The sequence below is a fragment of the Hakea prostrata genome, chromosome 1, assembly GCF_041222555.1.
Source record: "Hakea prostrata isolate BN-2017 chromosome 1, UWA_Hpros_2, whole genome shotgun sequence".
Classification (NCBI taxonomy): domain Eukaryota; kingdom Viridiplantae; phylum Streptophyta; class Magnoliopsida; order Proteales; family Proteaceae; genus Hakea; species Hakea prostrata.
In genome coordinates this window covers 42,913,725-42,917,786 of record NC_142600.1, presented here as the reverse complement: position 1 = coordinate 42,917,786, position 4,062 = coordinate 42,913,725, and the positions used below count along the sequence as shown (strand labels likewise).

The following is a 4,062-nucleotide window of genomic DNA, read 5'->3' as shown; positions in this document are numbered from 1 at the left end:
TCTGATTGACATGGAGGCTCCCAAAACTGTTCCTGATGTACAATGTTTAACAGGGGGAATTGCCGCTTTGAATCGATTCATCTCCAAGTCTGGAGAGAAGTGTTTGCCATTCTTCAAGGCACTCAAAGATTTGAGGGGCAGCAAGGAAGCAAAGTGGACTGAAGAATGCCAGAAAGCTTTCGAGGAGTTAAAGGAAGCACTGGGACAACCACCACTTTTGTCCCGACCAGAGAAGGGGGAAATCTTACAGCTATATCTAGCGACGTCCCTTTCAGTGGTCAGTGCAGTACTTGTTCGTGAGAAAGATAAAAAACAATGGCCAATTTACTATGTGAGTCACGTGTTACTTGATGCGGAGACGCGATATTCACAGATTGAGAAGCAGGCTTTGGCTCTCATGATAGCTGCCAGGAAGCTACGGCCATACTTTCAGGCTCATCCAATAGAGGTATTTATGACTTTCCCTCTTAGTAAAGTTCTTAATAAACCTGATTTGTCTGGAAGAATGGTGGCCTGGTCAGTCGAACTCAGTGAGTTCCAAGTAAGCTTTAAGCCCAGAACGACAATCAAAGCTCAGGCACTAGCCGATTTTGTAGTAGAAGCTACTGCACCAATGGAGACCACCATTGAAGATCCTGTTATACCAACCACTTGGGAGGTATATGTGGATGGCTCGAGTAATAAAGATGGAGCAGGAGCTGGAATTCTGTTGAAAAGTCCAGCAGGATTTATTATTCGATATTCTTTAAGATTTGCATTTGAAGCTAGTAATAATGAAGCAGAATATGAAGCCCTGATAGTTGGACTTTGGTTGTCAGAAGCATTATCCGAGCCGATTTTTGGAGGAGAGCTTCACGACTTCTTCGTCTTCAAATCCAACAGTGGGATTATGCATTTGAGATCTATAAGTTAGTTCGATTTATACATCAAAACACTCCTTGGTTAAGTCAGATACGAACTCTGAGTTTGATTCAAACTCTGAGTTTAATTAATCTATAAAAGGATAGCAAAGCCAAGCGAAGAAGAGAGGATGTTTTTGGGAGCTTTGGAACACCAGGGAGGACCTTCTTGGAGCTTTGGAGGAACGGAGAGATTGAACCAGGAGACGTTGGTTGGCTTTGGAGATCTGAAGTTTGGGAATAAGTTTTTCTTGATCTTCTTTCAATGGTCTTGAACTCCTCTGTAATGTTTTCAGTTTCTAGTATGAACTAATTTAGTTTTTCTAGGGATCAGATGTAGCCTATCTTTGAATTCCCACTCTTGACTTCATCAATATAATTTTGAATATTGTTTCCTTTGATTGAGTTTTTACTTCTATTCTTCATGCTTTTGATTAATTAGCCACTAATCAACTGATTTGTCAATCATAATGAATTGAGAGGGGATTTATGTGTTTAGTTCATTGGAGTAAAAGCCATGAATTACATGTAAGATAGAGATATACTTACATGGTTTGTGTAGTTGTTACATGGGAATCCATAGAATTTAATGATTTTCTCAGTTGTTGTAACCCACATAGAAATATAGTGAATTAGCAATTGAGGGAATTTCTATTAGTACTCGAGAGAGACTAGTAGATAGGGAAGGGAATCTCGACTATCAATCAGGAAAATATTTCTCAAATTATAAAGAGGGATAAAAGGGTGGGAATGCTTAGTTATGGTGAAATCTGACCCCTAGGTCTTTAGCAATTAATAATCTCAATTTAACTTTCAATTTGCAATATAGTCTAGAATAATTATCTTCCTTATTATTTGTTCAAATAAAATTGGTATAATTAATTTGGTACTTAATCTATAGTCTTCGAGGGATCGATCTTTTATCATTATATTACTTGTTACGACAGCGTACACTTGCGTTGTACTTTTCCACAACAAGTTTTTGGCGCCGTTGCCGGGGACTATTAGATTAATATCAATATCAATTACTGCTAGTTTTAATTTGAATTCTTTTATTTTTTTTATTTGTTTTTATTTGATTTGATTTGATTTGTAGTTTGTGAATTGGAGTTCTTTCAGGTCCTACTGATTTTGCATGAGAAGGAGAGGAAATGATAATTTACTTCCTTTTGATCCTGAAATTGAAGCAACTTGTCGAAGGAACTCAAAAGCAAAGAAAGATAGAACAAATTCATCTTCCACTTCTAGAGCAATGGATCCTAAAAATAATCCACCACCGCTTGAAGTTGAAGCACCAAGGAGCAAGACTTTGGGAGAGTATGTTGCGCCAACTGTGAGAGATAATAGGACAGCTATAAGGCATCCACCTATAGCAGCTAACAATCTTGAAATCAAGCCTGCTATCATTACAATGGTGCAAAATAGTCAATTTTCTGGATTGTCTAGTGAAGACCCAAATCTTCACATTGATGGGTTCTTGGACATTTGCGACACATTCAAGAGCAATGGCGTTACTGATGATGCCATAAGTTTGAGATTGTTCCCTTTCTCATTAAGGGACAACGCTAAGAGTTGGTTGCATTCTCTACAACCAGGATCCATCACTACTTGGGATCAAATGGCTCAAAAATTTTTTGTAAAATTCTTTCCACCATCTAAGACTGCTAGTTTATTAACAGATATTTCTATTTTTTTGCAGTATGATTCAGAAACACTATTTGAGGCATGGGAAAGATTCAAGGACTTGCTAAGGAAATGTCCACACCACGGAATAGAGCAATGGAGGCAAGTTCAGATTTTTTATGATGGTCTATCTAATTCCACAAGAACATTAGTAGATGCTGCAGCAGGAGGATCAATCATGAACAAGGATCCAATAGAAATTTTTGATCTTTTGGATGTTATGGCCTCAAATGCATATCAAAGGCCAAGGGATAGAGTTGCCCCAAGAAGAGTTTTGCAGAGGAATGAAACTGATCCCATGACAGCCATGGCCATCCAACTTGAAGCATTAACAAAGCAAGTAGGGTTCTTAGCAACTCAAGGCACCAAACCTCCAGCTGTGATATGCAACTATTGTGAGGGAACACATTATAGCAATGAATGTCAATTGGCTAATCCTTTTGAGCAAAATCAGTTAGAGCAAGCAAAATATGTGGGGAACTTTAATCGACAGAGCAATCTATATTCCAACACATATAATCCAGGGTGGAGAAACCATCCAAATTTTGGATTGAAAAACAATCAAGATACTGAAAGACAACCTGAAAATAAACAAGCTCAATCATTTCAGAAGAAAGCTCCGTGGCAAGATGCTATTGAGAAAATGGCTACAGTTTCTTCACAATTTATACAGAAGCAAGAGACCACCAATCAGAATCTTTTTGCATCCATTAAAAATTTGGAAGTACAAATGGGGCAAATCGCCCATGGGATGAATCAAAGGCAAAAAGGATCACTGCCTAGCAATACTGAGACAAATCCTAGAGAGCATGCACATGCTATTGAGCTTCGAAGTGGAAAAGTATTAGAGGAACCTTTCAAGAAAATCGCAGTAACTGAACCCTCTTCTGAGGTGGTTCATGATGAAAAAGAAGATGCAGAGGAATACGTTAAGGAGGAGGAGAAGCCAAAATCCAAATTGTTTCCAGACAATCCACCACCTTATAATCCACCTATTCCATATCCTCAGCGGTTCAGGAAGCAGAAACTAGATAAGCAATTTTCTAAATTTCTTGATGTATTTAAAAAATTGCATATTAATATTCCTTTTGCAGATGCTTTGGAACAAATGCCTAGTTATGTCAAGTTTATGAAAGACATTCTTGCTAATAAGAGAAAACTTGAAGATTATGAGACTGTCGCATTGACAGAGGAATGCAGTGCTATTCTACAGATGAAGCTTCCACCTAAGCTAAAAGATCCAGGGAGTTTTACAATACCATGCACTATAGGAAATTCTCATTTTGATAAGGCTTTATGTGATATTGGTGCTAGTATTAATTTAATGCCTCTATCTATTTTCAGGAAACTAGGCCTTGGAGAAGCTAAACCGACTACAGTGTCACTTCAAATGGCAGATAGGTCAATTAAATATCCAAGGGGAATCATTGAAGACGTCTTGGTTAAAGTGGACAAGTTTATATTTCCAGCGGATTTCTTA

At 38.0% G+C, this 4,062-nt stretch overlaps 1 non-coding gene across 1 annotated transcript; it reads right to left on the bottom strand.

The window, feature by feature from the left end:
* Window positions 1-2,570: 2,570 nt before the first annotated feature.
* LOC149028996 (small nucleolar RNA R71) lies at window positions 2,571-2,672 on the bottom strand. The gene has a single exon (XR_016171295.1). It is a non-coding gene; the product is annotated as a small nucleolar RNA R71 (small nucleolar RNA).
* Window positions 2,673-4,062: the final 1,390 nt, after the last annotated feature.